General features: G+C 42.3%; 1 long non-coding RNA gene across 1 annotated transcript; it reads left to right on the top strand.

The window, feature by feature from the left end:
• The first annotated feature begins 1,329 nt into the window (after positions 1 to 1,329).
• On the top strand, positions 1,330 to 12,686 carry LOC120719368. Its single transcript, XR_005692672.1, has 3 exons — positions 1,330 to 1,562; positions 9,990 to 9,997; positions 12,676 to 12,686. It is a non-coding gene; the product is annotated as an uncharacterized LOC120719368 (long non-coding RNA).
• Positions 12,687 to 19,652: the final 6,966 nt, after the last annotated feature.

Genomic DNA, 19,652 nt, shown 5'->3' on the forward strand with positions numbered 1-19,652 from the left:
AACTTTAGCCGAGTCATTTAGACAGCTGTTAGCACATGATTCTCCTTATGCTGCTGAGAATATAGCCCAGAAGAAGCGGATAGTATAGCTTTTATTTTGGAAAGAGACATTTCTCTGTAATAAACTCTCTTTTCCAAAGATGAGTGATTCCTCAATCAGATACAGGGCTTGCAATATCGCTAGCCCGACGTCCCGGAGCTAGCGATTTTTTCAGTCGGGCTACCAAAATCTATCTCTTCCCTGCCCGTCGGGCTATTGTAGGAAAAATATATGTCAATGCTTTTGCATTCTTTCAGAAATGTAGCTGGGTAATTATGTCATTGGCATCGGTGAGCCACTGTCAATATGTGACATATTGAAATCGCGTTTGAATTTGCGCTTGTTTCTTTGCTTTCACTTTGCAATCGTGCGAACTGTGTATAGAGAGCGACAGCACTGATCTGTGAGTGATGATAATTTGTGCACCAATTCCTCTGACATCGTCTTATTAATCGTTAGCTTACTATGCAAACATGACAAGTGAAATCTCCCGCAGCAAGCTTAAACATGTGAGAGGTTGATCGCGCAGAGAATCGCTGAGCTTATGTCAGTGAGCGTGTAAAAGCATTTCAGTTCTGCTGAGCCAAATAAGACAGGTCAGGGTGAAGAAGTGACAGCCAAAGAAAAGCTTACGTCAAAACGGAGAAGTTATGACAAATCAGACTATAAGGCAAAAAGAAAGTGCAGCTTTATGGTTTCATGGACAAAAGAATTTCTGTGGCTGCAATATGACGAGCTAAATAACCAGGGCTGCACATAAGTGGTCCGCAGGTGCGCATTCGCTGTCAAAATAAAAAACACGCACAAGGGTTAGGGTTAAATTTAAAAACTGTACTTTTGAGTTAAAATATATATTTATAATTTTAATAAATGACAAATTAAAAAGGCATGAACATTTTTTTTTGTATCGAAAAAATATCGAACCGTGACACCAAAGTATCGAACCGAACCGAACCGTGAATTTTGTGTATCGTTGCACCCCTAATATATATGTATATATATATATATATATATATATATATATATATATATATATATATATATATATATATATTTAAGAACGGTGGTCCCCGGCAGATCCCGGGAACAACATTGGAGATCTCTGTCCAGAAGAGCGCAGTCCTGGGAACAGCTAAGATACTGCGCAGGACCCTCAAGCTCCCAGGCTTCTGGTAGAGGACCCGAGCTTGAAGGATAAACCACCCGCAGGGGCGTGCTGGGTGTTTTTTTTTTATATATATGATTTTTAAATCATAACTCTGGATTTACTGGCCTGTAATTAAAATTTAAAAGCTGGTGTATACTTCTGAAAGGGGTAACACTATGTAATATATTCAGTTTATATTCAGCTAGCATTCATATTCACTGTTAACTGTAACTACACTCAAACTGTTAATGCTTTCTTATTTTAATAAACAACACTGTCATATGCAAAGCTTGGGTGGCACTTGGGGTGGCAAGAGATCATTTTAGGGTGGCACTTGCCACCCCATGCCACCCTTCTAGATCCGCCCCTGCTCCCAGTCCTGGTAGAAGTCACAGTCAAGAGTTGGTGGTGGAGCATTTAGCAGGGAGCTACAAATTTAATAGAATGTGTCCATCTGTTATGATTGTTGTTGTAACAACAACAACAACAATGGTTTTCTTTTTGCATGTGGCCATCAGATAAACAAACTGGGATTTTTAAACTTCCTCTCAGTGGTAACTAACAAGAACTGGTGATTGAAACAACTGTCAGCATGGAGCTGCAGGTAAATAGTACATTAAAATTGCATGAGGCTATCTAACAACAGATGATGGGCACAGAAACTGTAGGTGACGGTGAAACAATCCTGAATTAGCAGTTATCAGATAACTAATGCTAAAGTTCCAGCTGCATTAGTGAATAAACTCTCATATGATGTGAAAATGTAATCAAAGCACTTACCAAAGGGGAAGTGTGATTTTTGGGACACATCAGTTGACATAATGTAATCTTATAAGCAGATGTTGGTGCCTAGCTGGCTCTGGTCAGCTCTCTGGAGATGTCTAACCTGAGGATAATAAGTAACTGTGACAGTACTGGGAATAAATGACCATTTTCATGCACGCTGTCATGTGTTAGAGGCCTGACTTCGGTATAGGAGATGTGGGTGTAGGTGAGGATGAAGATGAAGACATTTTATTATGATGCTGCCACCATGGTCTTAGGCTATGTCCACACTAGCCTGGATAGATTTGAAAACAGCGTTGTCGTCTGAAAAACGTTTTCAGTCGTTTTCACAGAGTTGTGCGTCCACATTGAAAAGGCCAAAAACACTTACGTTCCAGTCCAGTGAAACGCAAGAAGATCCGGCCTGCCTCCTTTCTGTCTGCCGCTTATTTACTCGTTGAAACGTCGCGGCAAAATGTTGAGGAAAAGCAGATTTTTAAATGGACTAACAATGAGGTGGAGTTGTTGCTGCGAGTAACACAAAAGTACAAAGTTGCAAAAGCGAGTGAGAATTAAAGACTTTAAAGAAAAGCTATCTGGAGCATGTACAGACTGATATTAATCTTTAATAGGGCTGTCAGAACTGAGAGCAAACAGAACAACTGCTGTATAAAGTCTCCGTTTTTGGCGACGCTGTGACGTGAAAGCACCGTCTCCAAATGTATGGGTTTTCGAGCGTTTTCAAAATGCTGCGTTTTCCATGAGCAAAACGCCGTCTCAGTGTGGACGGGAGGCCAAAACGGAGAGAAAATGATGTGTTTTCAAACGAAAACGCATTCGTGTGGACGTAGCCGCAGACTGTATCATATACAAACTAGAAGGAGGGGGAGTTTTCACACATGTACTCCACCACAGGCTGCAATGGCAGACACAATGTTCTAATGCTGTCTTTGCAAAAACAGGGAATTTATTAACATCACTCTCTCCTCCCATCTGAATGGGTTTGTACTGTATGTGGACAATAAGACATGGTCTAATTTGGTTGTCTGTTATCACCCAGTCATTGAGGAAATGTGGGATGGCATCCCGTTCTTCAATTGGCATTTGTCTCCACCTGAGCCCGAGGGTCCCAGGCTGCCTGAACCTGTGCATCAGCCCATGCTGAGACACCCAAGTAGGTGAGTCTTAAACTAGCGGGTGGCGAGGGTGTCCGTCACCATCGTCGGCCTCCAGCCCCCCAGGCGTCCCTCCTACTACGACGCAGACGCCCACCTGTCAGCCACCCAAGGTTCTTGGTAGACACCCTGGTCTTCAACCCAGACACTGGAGGCGTCCAACTGTCGACACCAACCACCTGAGATGTTCCATCATCACCATCAACTTTGGCTGACACCCAAGCCTCCAGAAGAGTCCTTCCATCTGTGCCACTGGCCTTCCAGCATCCAGAACCATCTGGCTCTCACAGGCCTCGACTACCTAAACTGCTGTCTTGCTCTGCCTCGCCCCCAGCATCTACCCATGGACTGTTTTCCTAATCCATGGAGTCTATTTGGCATTTTTTGTTCATGGGCACAGCTCACATACTCAACTCTGGTGCTCAATCCCCAGATGAATTTCCCCAGACGTTTGGCATCATTTGAGGGGAAATCAACAGGCTTTGCTACAGTTTGATTTCCTGATATATATGATATGATATAACATATTTGAGGTGAAAACAATTAAGAAATTATACTTTACTTTTAATTGTCACTCATTGCATCCAATTTTAGATGTATTTATGTCAATAATTGTATCTATTCAGCAGACATTGCATTATTTGTGAATAATGCAATGTCACGTCAGTGCATTATAACTAGGGATGGGTATCGTTTAGGTTTTATCCGATACCGGTGCCAAATCGGTACTTTTGAAACGGTGCCGGTGCTTAAACGGTGCTCAAACCGGTGCTTAAAGAATGGAGAATACAAAATTGGTCCAAAAACCTCTCATGTTCAGCTGTTTTTTTGTAAAAAGATAACAGTGTTAGCCTTTTCTGCAGCTGTGGGGCATATATGGTATCACTCTTGGCTGGAAGCAGTGCTTAAACTATGGAAAAAACACAAACTTTGTCCAAAAACCTCTCATGTTTAGCTGTTTCCCTCTTTTTCTTTGGTCATTTTAGCCTTTTTGGCCAGGGTGAAGGGAGTATCTGCCATCAAACAAGAAGACAGCCGCATGTAGCTATGATAATGTTTGCTAGTTCACCTTACATGCATTAATGTAATAACGTGGTTAGCCTACTCAACGTAAATTACACGAACAACATTAAGCTACTCACGCAGAGAAGAACGGCTGCTGCTGCATCATCATCCGTCATCATTTCTGCTACACTGGCAGGGCTAGGGGCCAGGACTCTCCTCTTCGTGTTTTTGGGGGATGTTGCTAACTCTGGGTCTGATAACAGGCACCACACCGCAGTAGATGTGCTCGGTGTGAGGTCTCGCAGCAAGCTATCAAATACAGCGCATTTCTTGGTTTTTGAAAAAAAAAAAACGCTATGCGTCGCCAGGTGTTTCATCGGATTCGAGGTGTTACCTCCTTTGACAGTATCACAGTATCAGCTTAAAGCACTTGTTGCAGGCTGCTGAGTTTGCATCTTTTGCTGTGAAGTACAGCCAGACTTTGACCGCTTCGCCTTGGACATTTTTAATCTGTAGCTCTGCATAAAAGAACGTACGTACCTGGGCCCGCCTACTATCCTCGGAAACGTAAAATGATTGGCTAGAATGTAAAGTGTATCACAGCTCAGGAAAAAAAAAGCACCGAAATAAAGCACCGAAATGTGCGCTGCTTTTCGGTCTGGTTACTACCGTTTATGTCAGAACCGGTGCCATCATGGCACCGGACACCGGTACCCATCCCTAATTATAACAAATGCTTTTACAGACCACTGTTTGACAGAGAGAGACCCATAATGTTTTATGCTGGGGCGGGGGTTACCATGGGAACCATGGACGTCTGTCTACCTGCAGAGAGTGTTTGTTGTCAGATGGCTGTCATTTGGTCTCTGGTTACTCTTGTTAATGCTGTTGTTGGTCCGTCAGCTAGCTGAAGTGATAACAAAGAGCTGAAGCGTAACCAAATGTTAAAATTAAAGGTGTCCACTGTCTACATGTACGTTTGATAATAATAATAATAATGGATTGGATTTATATAGCGCTTTTCAAGGCACCCAAAGCGCTTTACAATACCACTATTCATTCACTCTCACATTCACACACTGGTGGAGGCAGCTACGGTTGTAGCCACAGCTGCCCTGGGGCAGACTGACAGAAGCGAGGCTGCCATATCGCGCCATCGGCCCCTCTGGCCAACACCAGTAGGCGGTAGGTGAAGTGTCTTGCCCAAGGACACAACGACCAGGACAGAGAGCCCAGGGATCGAACCGGCGACCTTCCGGTTACAGATGCGATTCCCAACCCCCTGAGCCACGGTCGTTTGATGTGTGCTTATTGTTGTTTTCAGCACTTCTCCCATTCCTGGCCCCTTCCTTATTCTGGCCCATTTGTTACCTAATCCACACGCATACATCATGCATACATTATCCGTGTCCGGTGATGTGCAGTGTCAGAGGACTTTTTGGAAGCATGTTTGTGGTGGGTGAAAATCCCTCTCTGTATGCAGTCTGAACAGAAACCCATTAGCACATGGACAGGTTTGCAGGACCATGAATTACTCACTTTTGTGCAAAATAGGCAAATGTTGCCTTTAAAAGTGCATGATGACACACCTGGATTAAATTATTTATTACAGTAAATAAATGATGATGTGCTGAGCTGCAGTGGCAGAACACTGACTCAAATACAATCACTGTGTAAGTAAATGTGAAGACTTAGCAAAACATTTGTTTCTCATGCTTAAACGTCCACATCATACAGGAAATAGTTAAAATAGCTAAATTGTTCAGGTTTTCCTGCACTGACGTGTGCCATCAGACAAAGGGAGCCATTTAGAGTCTGTATTTACCCCCTTCCTGATTTTCTTTTAGGTTTTTCCACATCTGTCACATTTAAATGTTTTAGATCATCAAGCAAATGTTAATTTTTAATTTACAAAGAGAACACAAGTCAATGAAAAATCCATTTTTTTTGTTGATTTCACTGATAGTGAATAAAACCTATCCTAACTCACAGAGCCCTATGTGCATAACCAAACTAGTTATGCCGCCCTTGGCAGCAAGAACTGCAAACAAGCAACAACTGTCAAAGTTGGTCTTTCACATTGTTTCTGACCCACTCTTTTTTTAATTTCATTGTCCATATGTAATGAAATGTTAATGCTGCAGAGAAACCAAGCTTTTAAGTAAAGAAGGCATGAGTTCAGATTACGTAAAGCAGATGTTTCTGTAGGTCACTTCATTTGAGTTTTCTATAAAGTGTCAGAAACATTTTTTTTCAAAGGAGTGTACAACTGAATTTTTAAAATCATTAAATCAAACTGAAGAAAAACTCTGTAACTTATTGAATGTAAGCATTTCCTGTTTTTGTCAGGTTTTACATTTGTATAAGTATCTCATCCAAAAATGTTCAGTTTACCTCTAGATTACTGAGATAATTCACTGTTATCACAGCTGTCTCGTCATTATCTGCATCGACAAGGTCATTCGCTGTATCTGCAGATGTATGTGCTTCACTTACACTGGGGGAAAACTCTCCAGGCATCAGGACAGATGTGCTGAGCTGTAGTTTGGGCATTCATTAGGAAGTGAAACGGTCAGATCAGTTACTGACAGAGTGGTCAGGGGAATCATTAAAAGGCTGCAGTCAGTTCTGAACCTCCTCATCATTACTGCAGTCGGTGTCCTGCTACTATTACATGTCTTTGTTGGGGGTGAATGGATGTGACGTCTGTACTGTCAATCTGCAAACAGAAAAAACCAAGCAAACACTCAGGAATGATCATGTGTGCTGAGTACAAACCAAAGATTGTTACAAATATATCAGAAATACATGTTGTGTATAATGTGTGTGACAACACAAATCAGCACCAAACTCTTGGAAAAATCACCCTAAACAGGTACGAGTATTTGTAGCACAACACAATGTTTTCTGAAATACATACAGCTGATGTTTTAACTAAGGTATCTCAACTCAGAGAGGCAACACATGACGACCTCCCCTGTATCCTTAAAGGCGAGTTTTGACAGCTCAGTAAAGACATGACTGGAATAGTTGATCATCTACCAGCAGGTCACTAGCAGTTTTGTTTGTGTGGCTTTATTTTGAACATGTTAAAATAATACAACAGAATAATCCTACTGAATAATTTAAGCAAACACGATTTCCCAAAAGGTTACTGAGCCTTTCTGTTGACTCCTGAGACAGTACAGTCATTGGGTTTTACTTTTGCTTTTATCTAAGCCTGTCCAACAACCACTAATGACTATAATTGTTTGCAAATGGATTATGAATTATGGAAACTTCAGTGATCCCTGTAAAGGCTGCTTTGCTTAGTTTTGTCTTGTTCCTTGCAATGGGACAGGAAGTTACAGCTGGAGACTCATACTATGTAAAATATGTTATCTTTAGCATCAATGATAAATTACCAGGAACCAGGTTCCTGAAAAATATTCTGTCATGTCAGGTGATGATTTCTAGCCACGCTGTCCACGTTACCATGGTAACCACTGATGAAGCTGAGGCACAGCTAGAGAGAATTTAAAACATCTCTAACCTTAATGAGTTGTGTTCACTGAACTGGCACAGCAAAAGCAGAAGATTAAACAAAGCTGGCAAATACGACTTCTGTTCTTCATCAGGTTAGTCACTGTGTTTTCATCTTATTCTTCAACTGACTGAACTTTCTGCCTGTCTGCAGTAAACACTCTACACCCTCTCCTGTGTCTGTTCTTAGAGCCCTCTGATTACCAAACCCTACCAAGAGTTTTGTGGGCAAATGTTTGTTTTCTTCCCTCCATGATGACCTTTGTGGGGATGTTGTGCAGGTCAAGCAACAGCCCAAAGTGTAAACCCTTGGAGAAAAAAAGGAAAACACCTAGAAGTAACTGATTTATAGCTGTGATGAAAATGATGTTTTCTCACTTCTTGTCCTTTTGATAATTCATCGAACACTTTGAGGCACGGTGTTTCAGAAAGCAGCAGCAGCACTTTGATGCTGCTGTGCTTGTGATTTGTGATTTAACTAATAGCAAAATGCAGCTCAGGAGAAATGTGTTTGCATTTTCAGATGATCAATTTGACAGAGACCAAATAAACAGATTGATTTAAGCCAGTGAGCAGCCAGACACCACTGCACTGATAAACTTCATCCATCAGCAAGCACAATTGCTTTCTTTGGCATGTCGCGAGTACGGCATACTCCATCACCTTCCACAGACAGAGGCGTCACACTATTAACTACAAGCTGGAGTACCAAAATGACTCATACTGGCTGAGAATTGGACAGACCATCGCAGATTGTGCACATAGCTTGAACATTTTAAGACAAAACCATGTATTTTAAGCAAATGTAAGCAAATGTATTTGTGCCAAAAGCAGAAATATCATGCTTTTAACTGTTTTGTAATTCTTATACTAGCTGCACAACAACAACCCTTCCCCTCCATCCAGGCCAGCCCATGCTGAGGCTGAGAGGAAGGAGCTGTGTGAGGACAAACATAAGAAGCAGGCCTGGTCCAGAAACATGTGGGAGGGATCAGATCTGTGCCAGTTACAGCACGCAAGATAACATTTACTCATGATACAAAACCTGGATGTCATGGCTTGAGGTGTGGATGGAGTGAAGCAGAATCCAGATAGCACATGACTTTTACTGGTTTGATTTTCAGCTGCAGTTTAAAATAAACTGTATAGTAATGGTTTGATTTCTGCACTCACGGGGTTCTGTTTTTCTGTGTCTGCACACGTATCAGTTATTTAATTTAAATCAAATGTTGGCCAGCAGTTATGGACCTCAGTCTGTAGATCCTGAACCACTGTTTTTTATTGGAAGGGGGAACGTCACGAAGAATAGATTTACATGTTTTATTGAAACTGTCTAATGATTGTCTAAGACATTCCTGAGATCAGGGCTATGAAGAGTAGAAATAGCTAAGAGCGAACAGGAAGTCGAAGCAAGATTAGGTTAAAATCCTGCTGCATAAGAACTCATATTTGTTCATAATAAATGCAAATGCTCAGAAATCTTCAGTCAAAACAGCGGCAGCCTTAGATAGCCTATAAATAAAAAGTAACAGCACAGGATGGCAGGTGTTCAAAAGAAAAGCTAGAAATGTAGCCAGAGAGACGGTGAATATTTGTGGTTGTTATTAAAATTTTAGTTATATCAGCTCCACAGCCTGAGCACCTAGGCTAATTAAAACATTACAATTAAAAATTAAAAAGTATGTAGGGGGACATGCCTAAGTCACTGGGACATGGTGTCACAGGCTCAGTCAGAAAGTTTCAGGTTTGACAGTCGGAACAAGATGTTGTCATCCAAGAGATTTGTTTGTTAGGGACATTAAAACAAAAGTTAGAAAAGGTTTTACATGTTATCAGAGCAGGTGAGATACAAACTAAAATGATCCAGAAGCAGAGCAACAGGGTCTATGTCAGGTGTGATGAAGGATATATATCCGGGACCCTGGGAGAAGTGAGATATGAAGACAACTAAAACACTTGTGGAGTGAGTAGAGATCGCATACTTTTTCCCCAGATTCTGGATTGTGATTGGCAGAGACACTAGTTTATCCATAACGTCGTCAACACCCACAACAACTTCATGGATTCATGTGTGAGCTGAGAGATCAGGTCTGTCAGCACTAGTAGAGTTAATGCCTGCCACATTACAGCCAGTAACACAATAAGTGCTAGCACCAGGGAATCAACAGTAATGATCCAGGCCGTCCGTCCTTACAGTCCCCATTATAGAAGAGATATAGAAAGTTAGAGGAGACTCCGAGTGAGCAGAGATAACTGAAACAGTTTCATGTCGGTGTGTTTGTGCTGAGGGAGCGTGCCACTGGACAAATGTTATTCCTAGCTATGGTAGTTTTCAGACATGTGTGTCAGGGGCTGGACCCCAGAAGGACCACACTCAGAGCCTGGTCTACAATGACAGAATGATGATGAACTTTGCACTTTCTGTCCATACTGGTGTCAGAATCTCTTGAAGTAACCAGTGACATGTAGGTGCTAGCCACTGCTCAAGTAGATCAAAGTATTTTAAGAGTGATGAGTCTTCATCCCTGTACAGAGGAAACAGTGGAGTGAAATCCTACATAGCAACGTTTATCCTAGAAAGTGGACATCACAAGTGCTAAACTCTTAGAGGTGAAGGGCACAGTGCTCCAAATCCCATACAAACAGGAAACAGGAGAATATTCTCCACATGCTCTTGATGAAATCGACCCTCTGACCTCAGGGAAGAATTCTGAGATCCAGCTGTGGTAAGTGGAGGCATTCTCCATGGAAGAAGAAAAGTTCTTGTTCAAAAGTAAAAGTTTCTTAAATTCTCTACAAAAACATGTTTGCAAGTCTTGCTAGTCAAGAAGAAGCTAGGCTACAAACAAACCTAGCCGAGCTGCAGGCGTCCCAGAGTTGTAACAAACTAGAAAAGTGTATAATGAGTCATTATTAAACTAAAAAAATCAAAGATCACTTTAAAAGGACAACAGAGATCAACATAAGAAATATGTAATTCTGTGTGCTGCGTATGCTGAACTGTGTTAAACAACTGAGAAGAATGTACAGTAGCTGTCATTTGTTAAGAAATCAGTTTCACCCCGGTTCTTTTTATTCCTCGGGCATCCAGAGACGGCACCGGACTCAGTAGTCATTTTCACAAAACCTTTATTCATCTTCATTTAAGCATCTTCTAGAAGGGGAGACGTGCAAGGCCGGTGTCCCTCTGCAGATCTTCCCTGCTTTGTCTGTGAAACACAGCTTTGTAGAAGCGACCCCATCATAAAACCCCCATGGTGTGCTGGAGACTCTGTGTCTGTGTGTGTTTGCACGAGCACGTGAGTGCCTGTGTGTGCGCGTACCCGTGTGTCTGTGTAAGTGCAGGTGAGTGTGCGTGTAGGTGTGGGTGCGTCGCAACAGTCAAAGCACTGTGTGTGTCTCTGTGTACGTGACTTCCTGCCGGTCATAAAAGTAATCTCCTCACCAAAGCTACACCAAATTCCTCTACACAACAGAGAAAACAGGGTCAACATATTACAAACACTGAGACCCCACCCAGGTCTCCCCTGGGGAATTTCCACTCAACATTAACTTCTCTTTGTCTTACTTTCACAGTTCAAAGTGGGGGAGGGCCTCCTAGAAATCTACTCCTAGATTCATGACACACTCAGGCCTTTATTGCATCCCGGGCAGTGTCAGTGTCTCTACAATAATTCTACATCCTACCTAACGCATTTCTAAACTCTCAAATAAGCTACGCATGTCTTCACATTCCAACATAAATAAAAACTGAAACGTCAACTTCAAAATATTATTTAGCCCTTGGATATGTACACATGTGAAGACTTGTGAAATATGAGTGACTGAACACAACACTGCATTTCTTTTAGATTAACAGTATTTCAAATAGCAACTGTTCTGCATCAGTAGTCACAGTGAGTCTCCATCTACATCAACAAAATGCCACTGCCAATTAGATCGACTGGCATTTGTCCCTGCAGCTATCACTGCGGAGCCACGCTTTTCAGAAGATTCTCTCTTTGCTGTAAAAGCTGTTTCTCATGTATCACGGTGAAGTGTAACATTTTTAAAAAATACATTAAACTTTACAACCTTTCTATTGTTCGATTTAAAATGTATATAAAAAGTGGAGGTATTGTGGTGGGGTGTGGTTGGTGGCTTGGCTGCAGGGGAGGAGTGAAGCAGCGAGTTCAGGGAGTGGTGTCAGGGAGGCTGGTTTTCACAGCCGGCAAACATCATCTAATCATGTCTTCTATTTCAGTGAAGAGCAGGACGGAGCGGCTGCAGCAGAGAGCACTGCAAAGTGTCAGATCATAAAGTGACACCACAGACAATGTGGATAAAATAAAAAAGCTAAAAGTGAGCATTCTGTGAGCCGGACCGGGTCCTTTAGGGTTACAGCGGTGCTGAAACCCCGTCTGTCCGCATGTCGGAGCCCCGACCCGGTGCCGGCTCAGGTGGTTATGGAGCTGGCGGTAATGCACAATGAGCAGGGAGTGGTGCGTCCCAAACAGCTGGAGGAGGTGCAGGCACAGACCGAGTGGAAGGCTAAAGCTTTGGAGAACCTTGTCACTTGGTCTGGCTCCTTGCCACCGCTGCTCCCGGTGACGCTACATCGGATGGGGGGGCAAGCTATCCTGGAGGTCTTCCTAGTGATGGCGGAGGTGTGCTGATGGCCGGCCGAGGAATGGACTCTCTGGCTGCTCCCGCTGCTGTCGGAGGATCATCACCGTCGCTTCCGAGAGGGTCGGATGGGGCTGAAGGACCGGCACTTCGCATACACCTTGAGATGGTGGTGACGCTCGCCGAGGACCACCTGGCAGCACGACCGGAATGGCTGCAGGAACAGCCACGGCCAGTAGTGATGGGCCAACTGGTCCCAGCCCCATGAAAGGGGGGCGATGGGGCTGCCTCCACAAGCCCACTCTGCTGCTGAGGCCGTTTCTACCTACTAAGCCCTTCTCTTCTGGGAAGAGCCTTGACTAGGCTCAGCCTTTGACCAAGTGATAAAAACTGATGGTCACTTGGTGCGCCCTGTAGCGCTGACCTTGCTGCACTTCATTTTGATTATTGCCACATTATATTGAGTGAGTCGCATCGTTCGCACACGGGAGGAACAACCCAGTTATTGTCGGGAAATAATTTTCTGGGCGGCCCATTACAACCCAATGACTGGTCAAATGGGTTATGATAAACTCTGAATAGAATAATGGCCTATTCTTTTATGAATAAACAGACCTAAAAGATGCATTTAGAAACATTTGGTGTGGCTTACAAACACCAAAAAGTCTGGCAGACCAGAGAAGCAAATAATCTTTCATATCGGTGAATCCAGTTGGGCCAAAAGTCCGAAAAGTCAAACCCCTAATTAAAAGGTTGTATTTAAAAAGTCACATCAATATCAAATCAATATAATATCGGGCCTTCTCTCATCTGGAGAGCACAGGTGCACTGTGAGAGTCATGTTCTTTCATTTCTCAAGAGCCTTCAATCCGATTGTTAAGTGATGATGTGACGAATCCTGCTTCCGGGCCTAAAGTAGTCTGCGTTTAATATGGCTTTTGTGTTGTTAACATGTTTAATGTTTTGTATTTTCTTCTATTTAATCTCAAAAAGCTCCTAAAACAGTCAGTGATCACTGTTGACCTCCCTCGGCTTTTATTACCGCTAATCATTTATTTAAGCTCAGTTTTTAAAACCTTAGGATGTAGCTACAGCCCAGCCCATGCAGCAGTATATGAATGACTAACCTCGTGTTGTGGATGGATTATCTCAGTTGTTCTCCTGGCTGAAGTTTGGTCCTTTTACAGCATCCTGCCATGCGATTACATTTGTTCCTGACCACCGAGAACACTCACGTTAACTTTTATCGAGTGGAAAAAAAGTTAGCTTGTTTATATTATGCTAACATAGCTGTGTCGCTAGCGGTCACGTAGCACATCATTATATACCAGCTAGCCAAACTTCAGTAACCCTACAAACGTCACTGCTGTTTAGTTTTCTGTCTTCATTTATGTTGGAAGTGATAACAGAGCTGTACGTTTTAATTAGTTTCCAAAACCCCGCAGTCAGGACATGCTATATTGTATTTAGATAGAAGCTAGCGAGCTAACTCCCTGCTAACTTCTAACTCCGTTAAATGTCATAAATTCCGTTTTCATGGATGCCTGGATGTTAAACTCAATTGTTACACCTGGTAGAGCAGAACGCTGATCATTTTATTAAAGATGAAAGACTTTAGACAGTTTTTCAACTCTCAGTAATGCCATAGTGATCGTTTGATATATGGACCTGCAGCGGAGTTTAGACCCAGACACGGCTAGTGACGTCAGACTGAACAACCGGATACAATCCAACCCTCAGTTCTATGCAGAAGATGCAGGGAGCGGGAGTGGACCATCAGCTGTCCTCATGGATTCTTAACTACCTCACCAGTAGACCCCAGTATGGACTGTTTGTCTGAGGTGGTAGTCTGTAGCACGGGGGCCCCACAAGGAACAGTGCTCGCCCCTTTCCTCTTCACCCTGCACACTGCAGACTTCAGCTATAACACGGACACTTGCCATCTCCAGATGTTCTCAGACGACACCGCCACTGTGGGTCGGAGGGAAACGAACTGGAATACGGGGGGTCATCAAGGACTTCGTCAGCTGGTGCGAACAGAACCATCTTTGCATCAATGCCAGCAAGACGAAGGAGCTGGTGACTGACTTCAGTAAGAAGTCCATCCAGCAGGTTGGGGAGAATGTCTAAGCTAACATCCATCACGGACAACACCTCCCCCCCCCCTGCATGAGACTGTAGGAGCACTGAGCAGCTCGTTCAGCAGTGGACTTTTACACCCACAGTGTAGGAAGGAGCGCTACCACAGGTCATTCTTACAGCAGCTGTCAGACTCTATAATGCAGCTTAACATTCTTTTGGTCACCTACTCACCAGTCTGTTTGTTTAATGTACATTTGATACATATCTCTGTTTCCTATACATATTCTGTACATTGTTGCCTGTATATACGAACTTCAGTTGCTTATGTTTATAGGACCACCCTGTGTCTTCCTTTTAAATTTGATTTTCCCTTGCTGTAAGCTCTGTAACACCGAAATTTCTCATCCGTGGTATAATAAAGGTTCATTCTATTCTATTCTATTCTATTCTATTCTATTCTATTCTTTCTGAATGTTTGCATTAATAAATGTAATGAATTTGTAGTAAATAAGTTATTATAGTGTTCATGCATTCATACTTTTTTCAGTTTTCAAAAAACTTTCAGCAGGTAGTTTGAAAGATGTGGTTTTACTGACCTCATTAAGTATTGTGGCGTGTTGCGTGTAGCTAGTTATCTCCCATCATGCCTTAGGAATACGTTTTAAGTCGAGAAAACTGTGTTATATAAATCTGTTATGGTTATGTGACTCTTAACTGTTCCTGTTAATGCTACGGTGTAAACTCAGTGACAGTTGTTGTTTGATGGAAAGAGATGTCACACCATGAGTGAGTTCATGTGTGGGGTTATTGACCGTCTGAAGCACAGTGTAGTACAGCAATCTATTTAATGCAGAGCTCCCCCTTTCTGCTTGAGGTGGAATAGCAGGCTCAACCTCTGTGTGGGTCCTTGATTGAAAAAGATTCCTCAGCTCGCCACAGTATTTCATTAGGTTTCACTATTCAGGAACGTGGGTGTTTAGTGCTGCTGCTGCTTTTACTGATCAGTCATAAAATCCACTTATTCACGTTAACAGTATAATGTGCAAAGAGCTCACAATGTACTGAAGATCACTTCATAGCCATCTGTTACTGTCACATAACACTAGTGCTTACAGTTAGTTTAATTAAATAAAGATATTAACTATTCTGTTTCCACTCATGAGAACTCAATCAAAGTAAAACTATGCTTGACATGTTTTAAATAATAATAATAATGGATTGCATTTATATAGCGCTTTTCAAGGCACTCAAAGCGCTTTACAATGCCACTATTCATTCACTCTCACATTCACACACTGGTGGAGGCAGCTACAGTTGTAGCCACAGCTGCCCTGGGGCAGACTGACAGAGGCGAGGCTGCCATATCGCACCATCAGCCCCTCTGGCCATCACCAGCAGGCGGTAGGTGAAGTGTGTTACCAAGGACACAACGACCAGGACAGAGAGCCCGGGGATTGAATCGGCGACCTTCCGGTTACAGATACGCTTCCCAACCCTGAGCCACGGTCGCCCAATTAAATGGATGTTTCTATGTTTTACACTTAAAATCTATGTTTTTAATCTATGTTTTACATTTAAAACATAGATTAAAAAAAATTAAACATACATTAAAACATACATTTAAATGTAAAACTATTTTTTACATTTGTATTTGACCTTGGTCAATAAAAACACCATCACAACATCTAGCCAGATGTGGTACCTCATAAGGTAGGAGGTGCATCTTTCTCAAACTCAACAATCAAAAATCATAAATGTCCAAATGTAATGTACTCACATTTACACAGGTTTTACTCACCACTCATCACTTTAGACTACACGTCACATTTTAACCACATGGGTCTTTATTCTGTAAACTTCAGGGGTTTTATCTACATCCATTGCCGAATCCATTGAACCTGACAAGCGTGTCTTTGGAATGTGGGAGGGAGCTCAGACAAACCCACACAGCCACAGGGAGAACATGCAAATTCCACAGGGAAAAGCCACAGATGGAACTTAAATTGGGAACCTTCTTGCTGTGAAGTGTGAGTGCTAACCGCTTCACCACCATGCCACCAGGGCTTGACTGCGACATGCAAATCAAACAAAGAGAGCCCAAATTAGATTACAACAATCTACACTGTTAAAAACGGTTCTTTTGATTCTTAGGGCCAAAAACACGGCTCAAAAGTGCTCTTTTGCTTTAAAAAATGATCTTTAATCTTACATATCCCGGGATATGGAGACTGAGCACACAGAGAAACGCCTGCTCACATCAGCCAGTCTCAAGCAGAAAACAGGAAGCCAGATTATTTATGTACCTCTCGACGTCACATACGTCACACAGTTTCATTACACACAAAACTTCTTCTATTCAGTTCCTCTTTTCTGTGTCTAATTTATTAATGTGCCTGTGCACTAAAACTTCCTGTGCAGCTTGCAATAACTTCCCCTTTCTAAGGTCTGTTGCCAGGGCAACCTGTCTAGACTTAGTCTCACTCTGTCGGTTCCTCATATTCTACAAAAAACATGCAGTTTCTGGTCAGCCTGTGACCTAGTTTTACACTAAAGTCTGGGCCTCTCTCATATAAACCAATAATAATCAGCATATAAGCATTTAAGATTATATATTTATTACCTAACAACACAAACCTGCCTTATCGGATCTTAGCCTAACTGAAGATATGTTTTACTTAATGAAGATACAACGGGATCCTTGGTCCTGGACCTGACCCAGTGTGTATGTGTTTGGGCTTTCATTTAGCATGTTGAGGTTTAGAATGTGTTCCAGGTTATGTTCTTATGATAGTTGCATTCCTCTGCTTCATGCTTGTATCCTCAGTGCTTCCTGGTTTGGTGATGTAGTCTTTAGGTTTCTGTTTTTATGCGTTTCATTTCTGTCACCCTGCTCTGTTGTGTATCAATGTCTGTTTACTCCCAGTCCTAGTGTCAAGTTCTTTTGTCTTAGCCTTCCTGTTTGAGTTGGACAGTCGCTCGTCTCGTGTCAGTTCTGTTTTGCTTATTCTGTAATTAGTTCCCGTCACGTCCCCACCTGTTGTCCATCCTCTTGAAATCCTGTGTATTTATATATAAGTATACTTAAGTCCTCAGTCAATCTCTGTTCATTGTTGCGTTGTTGCCCCAATGTCGTGTATTCTTCTGTAATTTGTGAAGTTCCATGTTTTCTACTTCCAGTTCCTAATGCCTAGTTTCTTTGAGTTTCTTGATAAAGCAATAAAGCTGCCTCTTAATCCTCCAAATGCTGCACCCAGTGCTCCTGTTTTACCTGCTACACAGCTGGACTTGTTACAGACACTTAAAAGCAGCAGCTATAATACTGCCTGGCAATAAATTCCAAGGGAGAAGACTTTGTTTGCTGATGTCCATGGGTCCCAGACCTTATGTGGCTACACTGGCTATACTGGCTACAAAGGTTTTAGGTCAAGGAATTAAAAAATGTCTGTAGAGTTATAATTATATTGTTAAACTTAAATATATATGTTAAACTTCTCAAATCACAATCAGAGTTGCTTGATTTCAAATTGATTGTTAAGGCACACCTTCCCAAAGTGTGGGGCCCGCCCCCTAGGGGGGGCGCAGAGCCATGGTAGGGGGGGGGGGAACAAAACAAAACCCTTGGACACTGCTAGCACGGGCGCCCACACAAAAGCAAAGCAGGAGATGAAGCGTCGCTGAATATGTTTCCAAACCAACTTCATTCTAAGCCAAAGACTAGAAAATATGGTGAAGCAAATCTTCCCTTTGGCTTCACCTGCACAAGTGCCGAGGTAGGTCTCCCTGCAGGATTGGTTTTCCCTGCATCGGGAGCAGCGCTGGGCTGTTTAAATCACAGACAAACAGGATCCCGTGACGCCTCTGCCTTTGTAAATAGAGGGACAGTAACTGCGTGTAAAACCTGCAGACAGTCAGATTAACAGTATTTTGTCTCTGTCATTCTGCCATTCATCTCATGTAAACAGTAACGTGGCCACAGCATGACGTGAAAAAAGGCTCATACCTTTGACGTTGCGTGACGAACTCTGTATTCCTCGTCCACACAGAAACGCAAAAAAGGAGTTTTAAAAAATCTCAGTTTTTGGTGATTCAAAACGCCGTTTACGTGGACAAAACAGCTGCGTGTTCAAAAATACCCATGTAGGTGTGTTTGTGCATGTGTGCGTGCACACATGTGTGTGTGTGTGGGGGGGGGACGCGAACATTTTTCTTGTAAAACAAAGGGGGGCCTAGCAAAAAAAGTTTGGGAACCACTGTGTTAAGGTACAATGAAGGGAAATGATGAGTTGTATCTCCTTCCAAATCCAATCAGATGGATCATACTGTAGGTAATGCTGGGCAAGAGCTGCATAATACTGTAGAACACTTTAAATCCCAACAGCTCCACTGACACATGAAACATGACCTGAATGTAACACAAATCCTGCTTGTTTCTGTCTTCCTTCATCCTTCGCCAATCCCCAACTCTTCACAAAGATCACCTGAGCAAGGTCACATAAGATGTTCAGTGTAATGTACCAATGAAGAATCATGCTGCGCTGGGACATAACAATAGAAATGCATTACTGCAGTAGAAGGTTCTCGTTAAATGACCTCATCAAGCAGCACCAGAAAATAGTCATAAGGAAACAATGGGGGCAGGTGTTGTGAGAAAGTGAGTGAGAAGAAGATGAGGGTGGAAAAAGGAGGCAATAGGGGAGAGACCCCCTGTGGTGCTGCTCATGACTGCAACTGTGGTCAGCCAAGCAAGAAAATTACATGAGCATCAAAGGAACTCAGTGCTGTGCTGAGTCTTCTCTGGGAAATACAAAGTTTTTACCAATACTTTTAAAAAACTTTGCTCAAAACATTTCCTGGTTGATAGATTCACTGAAATATGTACAATGCAAATGTAAAACATAGAAACTTCCATTTAAAACATGTCAAACATAGTTTCACTTTCTCATGAGTGGAAACACAGAACAGTTAAGATCTTTAATTAAACTAACTGTAAACACCAGTGTTACGTGACAGTAACAGATGGCTATGAAGTGATCTTCAGTACATTGTGAGCTCTTTGCACATTATACTGTTAACGTGAATAAGTGGATTTTGTGACTGATCAGTAAAAGCAGCAGCAGCACTAAACAAAGTACTTAATGAGGTCAGTAAAACCACATCTTTAAAACTAGCTGCTGAAAGATTTTTGAAGAATGAACAAAGTATGAATGCATGAACACTATAATAACTTATTTACTACAAATTCATTACATTTATAAATGCAAACATTCAGATATTGATTGATGACTTTTTAAATACAACTTTTTAATCATGGG

The sequence above is a fragment of the Simochromis diagramma genome, unplaced genomic scaffold (assembly GCF_900408965.1).
Source record: "Simochromis diagramma unplaced genomic scaffold, fSimDia1.1 OVJJ01000313.1, whole genome shotgun sequence".
In the NCBI taxonomy this organism is placed as follows: Eukaryota; Metazoa; Chordata; class Actinopteri; order Cichliformes; family Cichlidae; genus Simochromis; species Simochromis diagramma.